We start from the raw sequence: 21611 nt of genomic DNA on the forward strand, positions 1-21611 counted from the left end.
TTCATGTGGATTTGGATAAATTAAATGGACATGTCTATCTTCTAATGGAGATTTTAAGCTAAAGTTGGACATACATCACTCACTTTACTATCAAAACTTTTCGCTTAATCACTTTAGTGCTGTATTAGAGAAGAAAACGATCACTTAAGTGCTTTTGGTGACAAAATTTGACCCAAAGTCTTATGCGACTCGTAACATCCTTGATTCCAGGCCATAACAATAAGGTATGAGAGCCAATCATGGGAATCAATGACATAAATCTTGGATGGACCAAGGCATGGCATGTTCGTCCATGGACCCGGTCCACTGACCGAGACCCGGTTAAGGCAAATAACCAAGACTAACCACAAAGTTTATTTTAAGACATCCAATGGACCAATTCTAATTGAAAATGGTCATGAACAAATTTAAGAAGGCTACTGACTTAGTCACCCTCATTTGGTTAAAATTTAGTACATTTTGGCATGAATCTCGATTCTCATAGAACCGTCGATCGTGTACAAATATGAATGACTTCCCTAATTATGCGACACACTATGTTAGTCTCATGATTGCCTTGGATGAATTTTAACACAAATCAATTAATGCGGGGATAAGTCATTGGACAAGTGTCAAGAGGTAATTAGGGGTTCTAGAATCTTCCATAACCTTTGACCATAGTCCATCCTTATCTATTATGTGCCCCATGCCATTTGCAAGAAGAAGGAGAAAACTTGCATGTCAAGTAGTTGGCAAAAATATGCCTTTGGATCTTAGTTCATAAATGACATGGATGAATCACCTACTTAGTCATCCTCTAGAATCTTAGATGAATCTTTGGGCATGATGGCCTAGATTATAGCCTTGATGAATAAGGCAAGAACCAACCAATTAGAAAAAGACATTAGGCATTAAAGGGGCTTATGTGTCCCTTAGGCGCCATAGACAACAATGAGCCTAGAGTGAGCCTTGGAAGATAAGTAAATAGGTGGATCAATCAAAATTAAACACAAATAAGCATAGGTGCCAACTAAGGAAGCTAGATAGACCAACTCATATTTTAGGCTTAATCATGAGTTTGCATAAAATCTAAGAGGAAGAGGCCTATAAATAGGAGAAGGAATCCTCACATTTTAAGAGTTAACCATTCTCTCCTTTCCTCTCCCTTTCTCTCCTCTCTTTCATGCCTTCCTCACCAACCCACCTTAGGAGCTGTCTGGTCACCAAAGGAGCATCTTGGAGTGAGGTTCAAAAAATGTAAGCAGACCTCTCTAACTCTTCAATAGGGTGATGCGCTACGTGTATCGATTTAGGATCTTGTCATCGCTTGCTTGTTTTTACTTGTATATTGTGTTTGTTGTGTGTTGTCAATTACTTGTCTTTGCACCAAGTAAATCATGGTCTTGCGTGAGTGTCAAGCACACCTAGATGGTAAGGGAAGGTCTCGGCAAATTGGATGTGTGTCGAGGTGGGTGCACGGCCCACACTTGATCTCGAGACAACATTGAAGCGTGTTGTTACTTGGGACAAGTATCGAGTTGATGCCCAAGCCAACGCGAATGATTCCAAGTTAAGACCATGAGCTCGAATCGCATTCGGCATGAGTCTAGTAATAGGGCACAAAAGTCATTGATTCACTTTGTATGGCACACATTCAAGCCTTTCATTCGGCTAATAATTCAAGATAAAAATGGATTAATTGATGTTTGAATGCATGGATACACGATAGACTTTTACTGTCGACACTGGGATATGCTAGATCGTTGCTTGGGGTAAAGCCTTGGATGCCATCCCGATATTGAGATTGTGGACGATGTCGGCCTGCGTGAGGTCGATGCCTGGGGATTGCCCTGGATGCCGTCCTGATAATGAGATCAAGACGATGCCGGTTGCCAAGGGAGGGACCAATGCCTGGTTGATACCGGAAGAGTCGATGGATTTCGACTAATTGAACTGATTGAAATAAACTGGAAGTCCACATGTGGTTCATGACTAATGCATGTGTGATGCTTGAATTGATGCTTACGTTGATACCGAAATTGAGGCTTGCAAAAGTTGGGTTTGTTTGATATGCATTGTTGAGTCCTTGCATCAATTTGAGCATACGTTTGCAGCGGGTCACTTAGTGCTTGAATGAGTTTTATGTGATGCACGCATCCCTCTTAGTGACTGGAATGATCGTAAGCCACGGATCTTTGGAGGTCCTATTTTTAAGCACTAACTCCTTGTCTTTGATGCTTGAAAGCACATAACTAATTGAGAGCCCTTCATATGCATAAGCAAGGCAAGGCACAAACCTTGTTATTAATTTTTCATCGACAAGTGGGTGATGATCTTGTTTCCGAGGATTGATGGCAGGACGTCCTCCTATAGGAGAATTAGGGATTTCTACTTACTGAGTCATCAACTCACTTTTGTTGTTTTCACCATTTCATGTGTGGAATGGGTGAACCAACCTTACCCCGCGTCTATCCTGGTCTTCCAATTGATATGATTACTACCATAACAAATGTAGTAGACTTAAAAGAGGACGTCACTTACTAGAAGTATATTATCACTATATGGGTCCAAGAAGGGTTAGACATCTTAGTTCCCCATGTGTAGGAGGTTGGGTGCCTCATTTTTTATGGGGACATTTTAGGTCCCATCCGAGGCCTCATCCTTCTAGTGGGTCTTATGGGAGCATGTAGAAGAAGGGCTTAGGATGGATGCCATTTTTGGAGGAGCTTGATAGAGAAACTAGGCTACCCCAGTTTTTTAATCGTCAATGTGTGGTAATGAAAATAAGTAGCCCAAGACTAAAATGGGCATGTACGCATAATAACTTTTGATATGCTTTATATATATATATATATATATTGTTTTTGTTTGCTTGGCTTGTATACATGTTGCCTGACTTCCATGTTTGTTGTGTACGGGGATTATTTTTAATTTGCTTCCGCATGTCCTTAATCAAAAATAAGATATTTTTGGGATGATCAACGTGCTTGGGATGTCGATGCTGACTCGTCGGGTCACGCTCTCGTAACAGAGGTGGGGCGGAAGTGTGACACAACTTTTTTAATTAACTATTAGAATAATGATATTAAAAGTGCTATAACTTTTATACAACCCACTTTAACATTTCGTTGGATCACTTCATTGCCTCATTGAAGAAAAAACCATTATTTAAGTGCTTCCGGTGATAAATTCTGGTAAAAAGTTTTACATTCCGTTGGATTGTTTTTAATACCTACGAGACTTTTCTCTAAAAAAAAGGAAACAAAGTCCAATGTTGATGATAAGATAGCCCTTCATGGCAAAACGACACCGCATCTTCATAAGTCGATATCTCTTTTTCTGTTCCCTTTTGTCTTGGTCTTTCTCTGTCTCTCAAGACAACCCTCACTGAAACAAAACACAATCTCTCTTCCTCCCTTCCCATCCCAAGGCAACCTTTATGATCATCAAGTAAAGCTCAAGCTTCCCAGAACAAATTTTGACCACTTAAGTCGAAGGTGAAATGGCTCGCTACGATCTGGTAATAGTGGTGCTCCCACCGGATAGCCACTTGTTCCAGGTGGAGTACGCCCTCGAAGCCATTTGCGAGGGCGTTCCGTGGCTCCAACGTGATCTTCCTTGGCATTGTAAGAAATCCGTCGCTAAGCTCTAGGACTCCAACTTTATATAAATTTGAGTAATATTCACCTTCCTCTTGACTTGTTATCGCGAACTTCAGCCACTTGTCTTGCTCAACTCTCAATTACAAAATTCAGCACTTGATTCTGCATCAAAATGCTTCAATCTGAATTAGGGTTTGAAGAAGCGGGAAAGATTAAGTTGATTCATTCCCATTTATATTTGACTCCTATGTTAAAATATTCACATTGGGTTTCCAGCATTCCAAATCAGAGTTGGTTTCAAATGATCATTTTTTACTAAAGTGATATTGAAGTGATCTATTAAGTAATTTTGACATTAAAATGAGTGTCGTTCAAAAGTTATAACATTTTTAATATTCCTTTTTCATCAAATGTTAATGCCTATGAGGATTTTTTTATAAGAAAAGAAAGTCCATGTGAAAAAAATCAAATTTTATTTTGAAATATTAAATAAATAATAGATAAATACAAGCATATGTTTTCCGCAAACACTTGTCTCTCGGTGAGTTGGGCTAGTGTCCCCAAGGAGAGAGAAAACTGAACTGAAACTTCTCACACGTAGAGAGAGAGAGAGAGAGAGAGACAGTCACTGATGCTCTACGAATGGGAAAAATTAAGCAGTAAAATCTGCAGCAACGACAGAGCGAGCACGAGGCACGCTTAATCCGAATTAAAGTTTGAAGAGGAGAAGAGTTGAAAAAATATCTCCAATTAATTTTAATTTTCAAATTATGTTTAGTATAATATTTACTATGAGATTGTATAATGACTATGTTGTGATTCAGGTGGTAAAGATCGCAATATTTCTCGATACAATTTTTTCATAAATAGCACCAACAAACCGAAAGATCAATTATTGTCAATGTTTGTATTGACGTTGCATACATTAGGTCATTGGTTTTGTGGCAACAACGTTCATTTGATAATGCTTGTTGGTTCAACAAACTAATTGTTGTGGAAGTGGATATGTGCAACAGTAGAATCCAGATGATAATAGAAAACTAGATGCTAGGTTGTCTGACAAGTCTGTCAGAAGCTGTAGTGAAGGGACAACAAAATAAGTTATTTTTAGGTAGTCTGCGAATGTTTAAAAAAAAAAGGATCGTATTGGCAGTTCTATATTTTGAAAGCAACATCAATAGTATCTCTAATGGCTCTTTGTTTGTCCAATCTACCTCTAACAAATAGATTTGAAGATGAGTATAAAAGATAAGATCTCGAAAGCCAAAAGTAAGACACGTGCAAATATAGAGACTGAAAATTTGCTATACACTACATTCCATGCAAAACGTCCTCTTTTGATTGTTGCTTTGAGTGTTGTATTTGTGTTGTTTGCGAAAGATTAAGTGTATAAGAGTAAGAGCGGTAACTGAGTCTTAATAGTGTGATCTATTGTGTAAAAGGATCTGTGTTTGCTAATTGCAACTTTCTAAACAAATTAATAGTACAATCCAGCTCAACTTGTGATTGTTAATTGAGGAGTGGACGTAGGTTTAGAGATAAATGTGAACCACTATACATCTTTGTGTGTTACTGTTTCTCTCTTATTATTTCTACAAGCACACAATCCGCATGAGTTTTGAAGCATCACATTGACCAAACTTTTACTTAGTATCGGCTGATTTTCCACTAAGATTGTCAAAGTTTTAAATCAACCTTTTCCCACTTTAGGTTGTAATGTTAGCCTCCAATAAGAAGAAACGGCTTTATTTGTTTGAATTGGGGTTTAAATTTGGGGCAAACTTGTTGAAGTATGCTGACTTAGAGTGCTGACAAGCCATGTCATTTCAGAAAAATGATAAGATATTGCTACATTGGACTTCTAGCATCTCAATTTAATGATGGCATTTAAATGCTCTTTTTTTTTTTTTAATAATCAGAGCAGCACTAAAGTGATCTGATGAAATATTTTGATACTAAAGTGAACATTGTATGGAATTTGTAGCACCTTTAGTGTCTTTTCCCTTATAATATTCTATTTTATTCTTTCCCTTCGACATTTTCCTTAGTGATCTATACAAACCCTGAGTCAAGTACCCCGATGATTAGAAATCAAGGTTAAGCAATTTATCCCTTTCGGAGAAAATTCAGACACGTACAGTACCAATGGCAATCTTCCTTCTCAAGAAGAATAAATTCCGAAGTGCCCAGCCACATCCTACGAACCTTGCATTAAATCAATACTTTTTTTTAATAGAGGCAAAAGCATACAGCCATCAGAAAATGCAAAGTTCAGTGACACAAACTCATAGACAACGTATTTAAATTTGGAGCATAAAAATTTGATGATTCCACGGACATCCATTCATCCCTTTATTTCTCTTTTCAAGGGTGAAATTAAGATCCCTTCACTGTATTCATCTCGGGAATGTCTTGTCTTTCCGAATTCAGAGAGAGAGAGAGAGAGAGAGAGAGAGAGAGGGGGAGAGTTTTTTTAAGAAGTCAACGCCCACATAGAAACTTATTTGCATACACGGAATGAATACTATTCAAGTCTTTTCAGAAGGTGAGTTGCAGCAGAGTCCTAGCTGGCTTTAACGGATGATAAGACCCAGCAAGGCAAGCACATGCATAATTCAGGACGCATTTGTTATTGATTTTGTTTTCGGGATAATTTTTTATAAAAAATTACTTTTTTAATTTTATTCCCGAGAATAATTTCTGAAAAAACGCACTTGGTAACTGTTCAAAATTTTTATTCTTGGAATAGAAATATGTTTGATATGATTCTTAAATTTTTTTTTGTTTCTTTTAATTTTTTAATACTTTTATTATATTTTTTTCTTCTTTTTTTCCTCTTTTTCTTTTTTTTTTTCTCTTATTCTTCCTCCTTCTTGGTAGCCAGTCACCGGCCACCACCGTGGCAGGCGATCGGTTGGGTGACGTCCGACAAGCTCGCTAGAGCCTCGCCAAGCTAGGGTAGTGTGCGATGAGCTGACTGAGGCTTGCCTTGCCCTCCCCAGACTTGGGCGAGGTCAGCCTCGCCTTGCCATGGCAAAGCTAAGGTCAACGAGCCTCACCATGGCTTGGTGTCACCATGGGCTGGTGACGTTTCGGCAAGGTCACCAGCCAAAAGGAAGGGAAGAAGAGGAGGAAAAAGAAGAAGAGAAAATAGAAGAAAAAGAAGAGAAAAGAAAAAAATTAGAATTGATTATAAGAATTGTTTCCGGGAACAAAAAGTAACTTTTTTTTACTTTTGATTTTATTCTCGAAAATAAAAAATTTACCAAACTAATTTATATTATTTGTTTACTCTCAAGAATAAAAAAATAGAATTGGTTGTTATTTGGAGTGTTACCAAACAAGCCATTAATTGCGGGGAGAGATATCTTAATTCCTATCTGATTTGTGGGAGCTAAACTCGCATGCGTCATTGAATGCGATGGGCTCCATTGAAATCCATTACTTTAACACTACATGTGAGTTGGGTTCATATGAACCGAACACGTGCAATAAATGCTTGATGGGAGGGTCCAAGACAAGCCTAAAAATTCAACTCTCTGATGGACTTATGGCTCGCCTTGGCGCCGAAATTTGCGCTGTAAAAAGCCATGTAACAAGGATCTTGTCGCTCTTTGCTTCATAGAAAACCCTTAAAAACCGGCGACTTTGCACTCCATTTGGTTTCATGTTATTTTCAGAGACTTAGAAAAATGTCCACTTATTATTATTATTATTATTATTATTATTATTATTATTAGTGAATGAAAAATGTCCCCCCAAACCACTCTTTCAAGCGGTCTGTTTGAGTTCTGGGATTTGTCCATTCTGAATTTCTTCACTGCACTAATTTGGTGTGCACATGTTTATATTCCATTGTCCTGCTTGCTGCATGTTCCCTTCACTAAAGTTATCTTACTCTTTTATGGACAAAGTACACTACGCAAGGCTGTTGAAGTATAAAGTGTCTAGTTTTGGCTTATCAATTCCTTAAAGTGCAACTAAATTTAGAAAATGCCCCACAAGTATTACAACATTCATACGACATTAACGTGAGTACCATGACTTCTAAAAGATCTTGAGTGCCATTGCTTTCCTTGATCAATTTAATGTCATAACATTTAAAAAAACATTTACTACAAGTACTGAAAATCCAACTTAGCATGACACTTATGGTGAATATTTTTTTAGAAGTTATGGGAGTCAAGTGCTTGATTAAAAAAAATGATATTCAAGTGAACATTTTTAGAAGTCATGGTGCTCAAGTGAATGTTTTCTAAAAAGTATTACAATCAAGTGAATTTCGTATGAAAGTTATGACACTTATGGTGTCATCACCCCCCACTGAAGTTCCTTTTGGTTATCATTTCTAATTTATGGTTTTCATATTATATGGAAGGCAACTATTTAGAATTTGAGATGTCATCTTTGCGGCTTCTTTTGGATGGAATTCATTCCTTTGCTAGCTAGTCTGGGCTCAAACCTAACCTCAACAAAAGCGAAATCTTTCTTTCGAGTGGCCCTGAATCTCTAAGGAATGCTCTGGTGCGTACCTCTGGATTTCAGCTGGGCTCTCTCCCTTTTAGATACCTTGGTGTACCTATTATCTCTTCCAGATTGGGCAAGGAGGCATGTGTTTCCCTAGTGAATACTATTACTTCTCGTCTTCAATCCTGGACAAACCGGTTTCTTTCTTTGGCTGGCAGATTGCAGCTAATCAAATATGTCCTTCATTCTATCCAGGTTTATTGGTCTAGTGTTTTTATCCTTCCCGCCTCAGTCACTAATCGAATTGAACAGATTTTCCGGCAATTTCTTTGGAAAGGCCCGAGCTTAGGGGCTGGAGGTGCAAAGGTGGCATGGGTGGATGTCTGTTTACCTAAGGAGGAATGCGGTTTGGGTATTAGATCCCTTCGGATGAGCAATATTGCTATCATGCTCAAGCACCTATGGCTCCTTTTCACCGATAAGGAGTCGCTTTGGTCTAAATGGATTCATTCCATCTTCTTAAAACATAAAAATTTCTGGATTGTCCCAAGACCTACCTATTGCTCTTGGGCTTGGAAGAAGTTGCTTGGCCTTCGTGACTTGATCCACCATCATTTTAAATGGCAAGTTGGTAATGGGCTATCTGTCTCTTTCTGGTTTGATCACTGGCACCCTCGTGGTCCCCTCTACAAGCTGTTCTCTAACCGTGAAATGTACTGCTCTAGTATATCAAGGCTTGCTACGGTTGCTACTACCTTTTCTGCCTTTCCCCTATCTTCTGCTATTGCCTCCTCTATTAGTAACTGGAATGATCCCCTTCCAACCCTCAATAAGGCCAGTGACCGTCTTCTATGTCTTGGTCATTCCTCAGGAGTGTTTTCTACTGCCTCAGCTTGGAGCCTTCTAAGGCCGAGGGATGTTGTGGTCCCCTGGTCGAGATTTATTTGGAACCCCTCCTTACCTCCTCGATATCAAACCCATCTATGGTTAATCTCCCGCAATCGTCTGCCAACCCAGGTATTGCTATTAGCTCACGAGAGAATCCCTAATGTTACTTGTGCCTTCTGTTCTTCTACACCAGACTCGGTCGATCACCTTTTTTTCGGATGTTCTATCACTAATCACCTTGCATCCTTTTGGGCGGCTAAGTGTAACTTACCTTGGAGGAATCATGCTTGGAACAACAATCTTGTATGGGTTATTGAGCACCTTTCTGATGCATCCTTCCACCAATCCTTGGCTCGCTTTGCCTTTGGTGCCTTATGCTATCTCATCTGGAAAGTAAGAAATAGCATTATCTTCCGCAATGAAAGATTATACCTCCCGGCTTTAAAGGACCTCCTTCGTAAAGCTGTCAATGATAAGGCTTTATCATTTCCCAAGGTCCCGGACAATCCCCGTAATAGAAGGCTTCAACTTAGTTGGGGCATCCCCCCTTCCATCTTTGATTGATTTTGCTTATTGGCGCCTGTTGCGGCCTGGTTTCCCTTCTTAGTACCTCTCCTCTTTTTCTCCTCTTTATTTCTTTTCCCGTGCGGGCCTTTGTGTTGTGTGCTCTTTGCCCTTGGCCGCTGTTTGGCCATCTTTGCTGCTGCTTTTATCTGCATTGTATCTCTCTTGCAGCTCCCCCCCTTCTTTCCTTTCCCTTGGCCCGGCCCCTCCCACTCGTTTGGATTTGTTGTCCTTCGAGTGTGAGTTGGCGCCGGGTCCCCTTCCTTTCTTTGTACTTCTGTATAGCTTTTTGTGCAAAAGTCTATATACCTATTACCTTTTACCAAAAAAAAACTATTTAGAATTTGAGGGATCAAAATATTCAAGACCCAATTGCATTTTGATTATATGGTTTTGAACTTTGTGTTTTGGTGTGGTTTATATTCCCCATCAATAGGAAGACATGGGGTCCTACTCTGCTGGATGAGGAATGTAATAGAGAAATGCGATGTGTTAATTATATTAGAATCCTCTACTGGATGTAATCTTAGTTTAAGGGTCGACCATGATAAAACCTTGTGTATCGAATTTCTTTTTTCTCGTTTTTATTTTCTATTTCCTTGTTGTGCACTGAATTCAAACACTTCGAAGTGAACTTTTCTTATTTTATCACTTATAGAGTTGATGATAACATAAATTATATATTTAACAAAAAGGTAAGTCTGAAAATCATGCTTAATGTAACTCAAGCCAATAAAAAAGAGAGCAACCAATCTTGAGAAAAATGGTCATTTTTTTTAATTATAATTATAAGAGAATAAACTAAAAACATGCGAGTCGCACAAAATGTTTGAATATGGACAAGCATAGTTTACTCTAAATATCTATATATGTATATGTGGATATATAGAGTGATGATAAATGCGAATTAAAAAAAGGGCAGGCTTTTTCCACTCTTCGGATTAAGAAATGGTATTTTCAGAAAAATTTCATACCGCATCTCAAGCATGTGATGGGAGATCAATTGTTCGTTGACTTGTTAATTTAAATTCGTGATTGTGATGGAATATATCCAAAATACTAAATTGGCGTCTCTTTATCTGTCACTGAAAACGTTTGTTTTAGTTAGTGCAAAAATGGTCAAACAAATGTTTATCGAAAACCCGTTCCATGGTTTTGTCACGAGCGTTGACCTTCGGCAGAACAGCTGTCACTCTGGATTTTCACGTTATCATTTTTATTTAAATGAGATTCTGCTAATTGGGCGCGGCCACAAAGGACAAACTTGGTACAGTATTGCTAATACTGAATAGGCAACTTTGATCAACCATGCTATGATGGAACGCCTTCATTTCTGGTTTTTTTTTTTTTTTTTTTTTTTTTAAGTTTTATGAGTTTGCTTTCCTGTGATTTTTTAGATTCCCTTTCATATATCAGTTTAGCAATGAATGTAAATTTCTTTTTTACCAAAAAAGAAATTGGCAACTTTGGTCACTTCGTGAGCTGTCCATCCTTCACACAATAAATGAGGGAGCAATTACTTCTTCCATTCAACAACAAAATCAATTGATGGCCATTGTTCTATCTTCGTTAAGAAATCGATAAGATTTAATCATTAATTTTCAATTATCATCAATAACTTTCCATTTCTATTTTCAGCATTTGACATGAAAAGCAGCTAAAATTCAGTACTTAAAAACCATGCACTTAAAATTCTAGATCTTGTGATAAAGTCACTTATTTTGGTCTGAGAAGTCGTTGATGGTAATTTAAATCTCACTAATGGTATAGTTGAAATCGATAAACAATATTTGTTGAGAAAACCCTTAAGATTTCGAATAATGACAAAATCGTCTCATGTGATTTACTATTCGATGGATGTAGCTGTTATTTCTATTCAGGTATCTATTGATGACTCAACACCATTGAATCTATCCTTGACAATATGCAAAAGAACTTGAATGACTAGAAAGATCTTAAAGGTGAAAAAGTCAAAGAGAACGGGACTTTCCTGAAGATTTGAAAGATCAATAGGCGAACAGATCTAGGGGTCCAATTCACATGTGTGTTTGGGAGAAATCATTGGAGTTTGTTAAACTCAAGAATTGTCAATTGGATCCGAGGAAAGCCGATGGAAGCTACAGCTTATACCAAACTTAGAATAACACTTCTACAAGAGTGATATAATGAAGACCTAGACATTCCCTGTTCATTGTTGAGCATTCAAGGAACCAAATAGCCAATCATAAGTTTGGAATTCCAGATTAATTTGCTTTGAACAAATCTATTTTTAATCATGTTGGGGTATAACAATGCAACCTAAAGTGGAGTGAATAGGTTGTTTGTTAATACTTTGATTGTTTGTGGAAATTGTTAACAACTTTGCAAAGATTGAGTCAAGTAGATATTACAATCAGTGTGAATCAAGTTGTGTGTTAATGCAAGTAAGAGTAAAAAAATAGAAGCACACAACAATATATATTGGTTTGGCTTTATCTCCAAGCCTACGTCCACTATCTATACTAACAGCCACAAGTAAGGGTTGGATTACATTAGTAATTTGCTAGGCAAGTTAAAACTAGCATACGCTGATCCTATCACACAATAGATCACACTATCAAAAATCAGATGTTGCTATCACTTTGTACACTTGATCTTTTACATGATTACAGACCAGCAAAAATGGGAGAAGGATACTAGAAGTGCTATAGTACTCGCTTTAATGCAAAAAATTCTTTTCAAATCACTTAAGTACTACTTTAAAAAAAAAAATGAACACTTAAGTGCCAACTCTGATCTGGGTTGCTGAAAATCTAATGTGACCATATTTTATTAATTTCTCAATCCTACGTAGCTTGTTGACATGCCCACTGAGCAAATGACCCCAAAAAAATGCTGTCTAAAATTTGTAAATAGTGATCGTTTGAGTGTCAAATTTTATTTAAAGTGATTACTTAAGTGCCAATCGTTATAAAAAAAAAAATCATTTTAGTGCCAAGCAGATCACATGGACTGGATTTTTTAAATAATATACCAAGTCATATAAAAATTTTAATTATAAAAGCCACATATTATCTTTGGTCGGAATTTCTCACCGTTAGCACTTCAGTGATTGTTTTTTCCTCGATTTGGTACTTAAGTGATCTGGCAAAAAATTTTGGTATTAAAGTGAGTGTTATACACAACTTTCGATACTTCAAGTGTTCTTCTACCTAGCAAAAACCCTACAGTGAAGAACTTTCAGAGAATGAAACACTTTCATAGCATGCAAATTTCTGAATTCTATGTATTGGGCGTCAAACATTTTGGCTTCAACGATCTTCTCTTACATACTCATCCTTAATCTTCCTATTGGAGATGTTCCAGAGAAGCAAAGAGCTATTTGAGATCCGTTAGTGCTATTGTCTAGACATAGAATTGCCCATGCGATTCTTTCCCTTAAACATTTGCAAGCTAGCCCCAAATAGCTTTTGTTGTCATTCCATCGCCAATGGCTCTAACATATTTGATGGAAAGCTTATTTCCAACTGTGCTTTTCCAAGCGACAATAGTTATATTGAACTTCTGCAACAATCATTCAATATGGTCATTGCTCTAACATCACCATCGACATGATATCTCCAGCGTTGGCACAAACGTTGTTCACTGATCTTTTAGCCCGTTGGTGTTGTTTATAGAAAATTGCATTAGGACACTTTGTGATTTCACACAATGAATACCACGTAGTGCTTGATAGTTGTCATAACATTTGCATTAATCATAATATGTGTATATATATATAAAGGATAGTTTGGAAATTATCAAAATCACTTCAAGATGTTTCTCCAACTGTCTTCCCATTTTTTTATGATAACAAAACTATTCAGCATATTTGATTAGTTGATAATTGATAAAGATGCAATGAAATAAAGATCTGCATTAGTGTTGATCTATCAAGAAAGTTACACTTGCAGATGTTGAAATCTCCATAAAATTTTCAAGAAATGAGGAGACTAAATTCGAAGGATCTTGTGGAAATATGAATGAATTTCTTAGATTCATAGTCTTATGATGATTCATAGGATATAAGATAAGTGAGAAATCGTCAAAAGATAGGTATTGAAAGACAACATGATATCAATTAGAAAACATTATCAATAATGCCCATGACTCTCTCCGTATAACTCCATGTAACTCTCCTTACCTTACTCCCTCTATCTCGATGCTAATGGTATCAGACATAAGTCCAGATATTATAATCACATCAAGTGTCTATATCTCTTGCGCTTTTTTCATCAGCAAAAAGATAATGATAACAATAGTGAGGCAATGTGCAAAAAGATGAACTTCGTTTAATCAAAAGCACAGGAGTACATCGAACATCAACATGAGCACAAAGGATAACAACATTTAAGAGGTGTGAGTGCATTTTCTTTGTTGGGAGGAGGGAGGGGTTCTTGTGTCTCGATGTTGTAACTCATTCACCTTACCCTAATGTCGAGAATGATCACCGATTGGGTTTCAAAAATGAATTTGCAGGTTTAATTCAGTTATACAAGGGATGAAAGTGTGTATGATTGATAAACGAATGCTCTTCATCACTTACAGGCACTCAAATTCTCATTTGAGTTCATCTATAATAAGACCCTCGAAGATTGATTCAAATGAGAAAAAAAAATTTCTTTTCAATTTCCTCACCTTATATGCTATCTTTGCCTCCATTCTGCCGCAATGTGGGATGGTTCTTAACAGAATTAACTTGGAAAGAAATTCTTATAATATTTCAGGCTAAAAAAGGTTAAGCAATGGTTTACTCACACTGTTAATGATAAAGAAATGAAATACCTCCCCTCATATTGGTCTGTGTACCTTTCACGAGAAAACCCTTTACCTTGAGAAATGAAAATTTTCCACTCATCTCTTGGTGTATAAACAAGGGAATGTGTATAGAATAGGGGTTGCCTTTCATTGTCTTGATACATCTCATTTAATATTCTCAAACATTTCACAACATTCATTGAATTGTCCATTTTGACAAATTCCATATAGAACTGGGGAAAACAAGCAAAATTTTATGAAAAATCCTTCTTCAAAAGATATGATCATTTATGAACTTATTGTCTTCAAGTGTGATAATGTTTTTGACTTCAGAACAAATAATTTATAATACTAAAAAATATCATTAAAAGCATGCAGAACATAGTTTTGAGTATACATTTAAAGAATTATTCATGCAAAAAGTGTCAAGCATGGAGGGCTAACAATATAATTTAGAAGGCGGTGAATAGGTTTTTTAAAAACTTTGACAGTTTGCAAAAAGTGCTAACAACTTTGTTAAGATCAGGTCAAGCAAATATTTCAATCATCGTGAATTAAGTTGTATGCTAACGCAAGTAAGAGCAAGGGAACAATCAACACATACCAATGCTATCACATAATAGATCACACAATTATAAGCCAGCAAGAACACAATAGTGAAGATCGGAAGAGAATGAAATGCATTTTGCTAGGAACGCTAAAGTAGCGGATGTTAAGATTTTGGTTTTTGTGCTTCTAATATATGGCCTTCGAGATCTTCTCTTTTATAGAAGCATCTTCAATCTTCCCGTTGGGGATGTCTTAGAAAAATAAGGAGTCGCTAGAGGTCCGTGGGTGCTGCTATCCATAGATAGAACAAACTCTTCAGTCCTTTATCTTAGAACATTTGCAAGCTATCTTGAAATAGGGTTTGCTATTCTCCCATCACTTATGGCATTGATAGTTCTGTCAGAAAGCCTGTTTCTGTTACTCTAAGTCTTCCAGTTGTTCTGTTGCGCATCTCTAGGCGACAACGGCTGTATTGGACTTCTACAACAATTATCCAAAAGGTTGTTGCTCTAACATCACCAATGACATGATATTTCTAGCATTCGCACGAACATCATCTTCAATTGATCTTTAAGTCCGTTGGTGTTGTTTTATGACAGAACAGATTTGTGATAATTTTCCTTTTCGGATATCACTTCTATCTTTTATATATTAACACGAACTTCTGCAAATATCATAGTTGTTATTATCCTAAGGATAGTTTTGGGACCACAAAATTCTTTGAGATGTTTCCCCAACAATCTTGTCTTTTTTTTTTTCTTTTTTTTTTATGATGACAAAACTAATTTGCAGATGTGAGAAATTGATGTTTGATAGAATTGCAGTAAAAGTAAAGAACTGCATTAGTGTTGATCTATTGAAGAGTTTAAGCATTGCGGATATTGTATGTAATATATGTTCATGCACAACAACACACTACTTCACAAATAGTTATTTTTTAAAAAGGAAATTAGTAAGTCTTTTTTATCAAACGAATATTGGCAGAACCTACAAAATGGACGGAACCATCCTATGAATACATAGCCTGCTTTATGATTTTATATCTGACAGTTTGATTCATTGGGTGTTGCAACAAATTTTCATGGGATTAATTTAAAAAAATTATGACGGAAAACAAATTCAAGGAATTTTTATGGGCTTGATAGAGAGATTCGAGGTTATTAAGAAACAACTTAAGATTTCTACAAGATAATCAATCAAACAAAGAAATTACAAAGAAAGAGAGTTGCTAAACGTACATTCGTGCGAGCACCCCTCTCCTCTTAAAATCACTTGACGTTCTTTTTGGCTAGTGATGTGGTATAGATGAAGCACACTAGCATAAGTATGAAGTAATAGTAATGGTGCCTTTCGGACTACAAATTCCCTTTCCCGAACGATTGACAACTAGCTACAGTAGACAGTATAATTAATTTTCTACAACTTAGTGATTTTGATATGTGAATTCTTTCGCTCATTTCATATAAATTACAGATGACAAATTTTAGTGATTGCCTGAACTTTCGAGCTTCCTATAGTGCCCTCACTCGCATTGCTTCGGGCCACGCATCCCGTGGCGACCCTTGCGGCTGTTGCTGCTGCATTGGAGGAGGAGGACGGGTGAGCGCTGTTGAGACTCATCCCGCACAGCCTGTTGCTGTTTCAACAAGGAAGAAAAGAAATGAAGATGCTGCTGTTGTAACAAAGACGAGAAGAAATGAAGTGAGCAAATCATCAGCTATGTCAGCTATGCGTATGCCTGTGTTGATGGAGCCATGTAGGGGACGAGCTACATTGGCCTGTGTTGTGGTGGGCTGAGGTGGGGGGTCAGGGCTTCAGTTAGTGAAGCAAGAGAGAGACTGGCCTTGTTCTATTGATTAGTAAAAGAGAAAAATTGAATTCATGGAATCTCAGTCGCGTGGCCTTTTCTCATTTTTCGGGAGCAAACCTTGTGAACGGCAGCCCAATGGGCTCGCTCAAGCCCGTCCATTATCGGAGCCCTGAGGGACGACACTGCTCAACACATTAGTGAGATCCGCGTCAAATGTTAATGAAGCAGAACAATAAATTATCAATCTTGAAAAAAGAGAAGCCATAATGACAAATGAATGAATCTCAATGTCAACTACTAACAATAGAAATTTGGCTTTTGGACCCAGGCATGGAAAAAGGTTCACGCACCTAACAAAAATCCACATTTACACTTGAATTGAGTCTTAATTTGACGGCTTTATGGATTAAAGGCAAGCTGGATCATCAAAAAATTTACAAACGAAATGAAGTTGGATGATGTATAGTATCTGAATTTTTGCTCCTAAAAGCCTGCTTTGCATTTTAAGATATTTAGGAATGAATTTGTCAACATCGTCACAATCATACCCGTGACACAAATTATTTATACTCATATTCTCGCCTTCTTATTTCTTATTATATTTTCTCGAATTTAGGCGTTGAAGTTTTTGGATCATTGATCATACATCAAGAACAAGTGTGGACGAGAATGTCAGGCTTACCTAAGCCTCGAAGGCTCAAACGACTCAGCCAATAGTATACAAAGCTTGCGGCTCAGCCATGGCGGAGCGCAAGGATGATTATGTGAGCCTTCCTCTTGTGATGGTGTGGCCAAGGATGGCACGGGTACATGAAGACATGCCACAGATCACTCGCTTTCCTTTCCTTAGTCACAATTTGAATTACATTAGAAAAAGGAAATCTTTAGATACCATCTAATCATTTTATTAATTTTACTGTTTTCTGCCATTTCTTTTCACACGTAACTCAGTGCTCTTTCGCTACTAATTTAGAAAAGAGGACTTTGTTCCACATTAACATGAAAGGTTTGTCATAAATAGACAATCTACATGCCCAATTTCGAGGAATGGGTATCTGGGATACTTGGAACCCGGGTTTGGAAGAGCACAATCCCCTTCCAGTATCGAATTGAGCGGACTGATATACTTTCAGAATCGAGAGCAAAAGTATCGGTTTACGAAAAGTTCGAATCAGGAACCTATCTGACTTGTTTTGGAGACGGCTCGAAATAGAGCTACTGACCCTATTCCGACCTAGTCAGTTTGAAATGGACATGGTGCTCGCCGCTAATGTGTGCATGTATTATTTGACTCTTATGCGTAAATTACGATATTTTCTTAATCAAATTGCAGTCCAGTATAATTTTGTGTCAACTTTCTATGAGGAGGGACTAAGGCCCAATATAATGTCCTAAGCATGGGTAAGACGATGCTCACGTAAGGCCGTTTCAATTTATTCTGAAAATTTCAGATTTACATCTTCAAAGGAGTGAGCAACGGGGCTAGTTCCTTTCAAGAATCTGCTCGAACAGGCCTTACCCAGCCAATTCAATACCAGTTCAAAAGGGGACCAGTCTAGTTTCGAATTTCAAAATAAGGAATTGGCCTAAATGGGTTCGGTTTGAACTGACTGATTCTATCAAGAACCTAGAGCCTACAAAGCCAGTTCTAGGATAGAACATGGAAGCTACAAGACCAATTTAAAGGTAGAACTTGGAAACAAGCTGGTTGATGCCTAATCTAAGTATGATATTTAACTCTTTTATAAAAATTGCGGAAATTCTAATTCCAAAAACTAGAAACTGATCATGACATGCTAGGTTCCAAGTTCTATAACTTATCCACCCTAGAATCGATCAACCTTATTTCTTCTTTGCTTGATGTCGGACGGAAGTGATTTATGTGTTGTGGAAAGCTCTTGGTGTCTAGATTTTAAAGAGGCATCGAATTATACTTATCAGTTATTAATTTTTTACGTTGAATTGAGTGTTAATTTGATGACTACATGTTAAATTCAAGTCAATCATCAATAATATATATAAGAAAAAGTAAAGTCAGGAAACTTTTAGTATTGTTTACATCTGTATCTTTGGCCCCAAAGGTCTCCTTTGCATTTTACAAAGTCAATGAATGAGTTCGTCCATATCGTCGAAATGCAACCCTTAACCCTAAAACAGTCGTAATTTTTTTTTTTTTGGGTCCGAAATATAACGATTTGCATTAACTATTCCCAGCTCTAAGACCGAGAGTCAGGAGATTACATCCAGCGGTAACAAAATTACCGGAGATTATGGCATCAGCCATTACAAGATCTTGAAGCATGAAAGGTGGGAAAACATTCTAGTTACGGCCCAGGCCTGTCCGACCATGGGCTTTTGCGGCCCAATCAGCAACCCCGTTCGCTCCCCTTCTGCAATGTTGAAGACGCAAATTAGGGTAAACGCCAATCAAGGTGTGCAGTTCAGTAAAGAGAACCCGTTCTTCCCATGGTGGTTGCTGTGTGCCGTGGAGAGTGTCAATCAAGCGCTGGCAGTCAGATTCGATCAAAATAGGAGCCGTATTCAGTCCAAGGTGCAGCAGGTGATGCAAGGTTAGGGTGAGTGCCTACACTTCCGATTGAAAGGCTGAGGTTGCAGGGAATCGATTCGTGTATACATCGATGAGAAGGCCCTGAAAGTTTCTGCTGATACATGACATAGTCCCTTCTCGAGCTCCTGGATGATAAGATTCATCAATATTGCATTTCAGGTACCCACGGGGAGGAGGTTCCCACGTCTGCCCTGTTTTGACAGTAGTAGTCCCAGCGTTGGGGTGGCTCTGCAGAATAGCTTGGTGGACTTGATCGTGAGATATGGCGTCAGCAACTACCTGCACTGGATTAGGGGGAGTCCTGCGGAAGATCCAGTTGTTGCGTGCACACCAGATCCGCCATAGAACTTGCGCAATCAGTTCGAGCCGAGGTAAGAGTCTTACATTGAGTGCCCTGTCTGTGAGCCAGTCATCAAAACGATGAATGGTGTATGGTGAGAGTGAGATATTCAGCTGCGGGTTGTTCCATATTGTTGTTGTCTAAGAGCAGAAGAAGAAAATATGTTCGAGTGTTTCTGGAAAACCCTGATCACATAACCTGCATATATAGGGTCAGTTATAATGTGACGGTGAAGTAAATTGGCCTTTGTTGCTAGGGCGTTGTGACAAGCGGACCATAGAAAACTGCAAATCTTTGGTTCTACTGGTAGTAGCCATATTCTGCGCCATAGTTTGCGTGAGAACTGATGTGAGGTAGAGGCTACTTGTGCATTTGTTGTCTCTTGGATTTTGCTGATAATGTTTTTATAGTTGCTTTTCACTGAGTAATTGCCATTCCGTTGCATAGGCTGATCGAATAGGTATGGATGTGATTTCCTCAACTGCTACTTCATCAAACATTTGATAGAGAAGTGGAAGTTTCCAGTGTTGATTGGCCTGATCGATGAGGTCAGCCACCATTGTTGGTTCATCTCTAGCTGCTGGTCCATGTATAATTCCCAAAGATAGCCATCTATCCTCCCTAATCCGAATGCTCTTACCATTCCCAACCGACCAACGAACATTAGGTAGTACATTCTCTCTACCGAGAAGAATACTTTGCCATCCCTAGGAAGGGCGAGAACCCTTATCTGCTAAGTGGAACGGTTTGGATGGAAAGTACAGACCTTTGAAAACCTGACTGCACAACAAGTTCGGATCATTAAGTAGCCGCCAAGCCTGTTTTCCTAGCATTGCCTTATTAAAGGCCATCAAGTCTCGGAATCCCAGCCCTCCATCATCCTTGCCCTTTTTAAGTAGATCCCATTTCTACTAATGAACCCCGTACTGTGATCAATTGTCCACCAGAAAGCAGATATTTTCTTTTCTATCAGCTTGCAAAGAGATAAAGGAAGTTTAAATATGAACATAGCATATTGGGGAATTGATTGAACCACTGACTTGATTAAGATTTCCTTGCCTCCCTTAGATAGTAACCGTTCTTTCCAGCCCGCAAGTTTCGCATTTATTCGACCTAATATCTAGGCAAACATCTCTTTTTTTTTATCTTCCCCACTCAGAAGGAATCCCTAGATACTTCCCATATCGCTGCAACACCGGCATTCTGAATACACCAGCTAAATTCTCCTGAAGAGTCAATGGGGAATTTTTACTAAAATACAAGCCAGATTTGTTTCGATTAATCACCTGGCTCGTTGCTATACAGTATTGGTTGAGAATGTTAGCTAGATTCTAGCATTCCGATATAGTGCCGTGTAAAAAGAAAACTGAGTCGTCAGCGAAAAAAAGATGGGAAAGGGTTGGACAAAACCTGTTGAGCTGCATACCTCTTAGATGACCCATCTATATTGCTTGGTGGATAAGAGTCGAGAGAAGATTTGCCACTAAGATAAAGATGTAAGGTGAAAGAGGGTCACCCTGGCGTAAACCGCGAGATGGCTGAAAGTATGATCGTTGTTCTCCATTCAATTTGACACTTAAAGTAGACGTGGTAATGCATTGCATGATCAGCCGAACCCATTTTGGATGAAATCCCAACTTCAGTAGATAGTCCTGCAGGAAATCCCATTCAACCTTATCGTATGCTTTTTGCATGTCCGTCTTAAGTAGAACATTGAAACGACGCTTCCTTTGTCTTATGCGAAACTGATGAAGAACCTCCTGGACAATTAGTACATTCTCCTGAATCTGTCGCCCGCTCACAAAGGCAGCTTGCTCTGCTGAAATGAGATCATCAAGCCAAGGTTTAAGGCGATTTGCCAGAACCTTAGATATAACTTTATAGGCATAATTGCAGAGGCTGATCGGTCGAAATTGATCTAGACTCTCAGGGTAAGTCGTTTTCGGGATTAATGCAATTACCTTCTGATTAAAATCGCGAGGCATTTCCCCCGAACTGAAAAAATCTCTAACCAGTGTGATCAAGTCATCCTTGATTATGTTCCAATGTGTTTGGTAAAAGAGCCCA

The 21611-nt window shown here is 38.1% G+C and overlaps 1 long non-coding RNA gene across 1 annotated transcript; it reads left to right on the top strand.

Moving 5' to 3' along the window:
* The first annotated feature begins 19050 nt into the window (after window positions 1–19050).
* Window positions 19051–19972, top strand: LOC108958374. Its single transcript, XR_001985531.2, has 2 exons — window positions 19051–19211; window positions 19364–19972. It is a non-coding gene; the product is annotated as an uncharacterized LOC108958374 (long non-coding RNA).
* Window positions 19973–21611: the final 1639 nt, after the last annotated feature.

This window comes from Eucalyptus grandis, chromosome 3 (assembly GCF_016545825.1).
Source record: "Eucalyptus grandis isolate ANBG69807.140 chromosome 3, ASM1654582v1, whole genome shotgun sequence".
In the NCBI taxonomy this organism is placed as follows: domain Eukaryota; kingdom Viridiplantae; phylum Streptophyta; class Magnoliopsida; order Myrtales; family Myrtaceae; genus Eucalyptus; species Eucalyptus grandis.